The sequence below is a fragment of the Chrysochloris asiatica genome, unplaced genomic scaffold (genome assembly GCF_000296735.1).
Source record: "Chrysochloris asiatica unplaced genomic scaffold, ChrAsi1.0 scaffold00066, whole genome shotgun sequence".
Lineage (NCBI taxonomy): Eukaryota > Metazoa > Chordata > Mammalia > Afrosoricida > Chrysochloridae > Chrysochloris > Chrysochloris asiatica.
Genome location: NW_006408584.1, coordinates 15,120,896 through 15,121,122, shown reverse-complemented (window position 1 = coordinate 15,121,122; position 227 = coordinate 15,120,896).

Here is a 227-nt window from a genome sequence, read left to right as displayed (position 1 = left end):
TTGCCTAATGCCATACACCCTTTGATTTCTTCACTGCTATTTCCATGAGTGTTGATAGTTGATCCAAGAAGAATGAAGTCCTTGACAACTTCAATCGTTTCTCCGTTGATAAGAATTTTGTTTATTGGTCCAGTGGTGAGGATTTTTGTTTCTTTACATTGAGATGCAATCCATACCCGAGGCTGTGCTCTTTGATCTTCATCAATTAATACTATAAATTCTCTTCA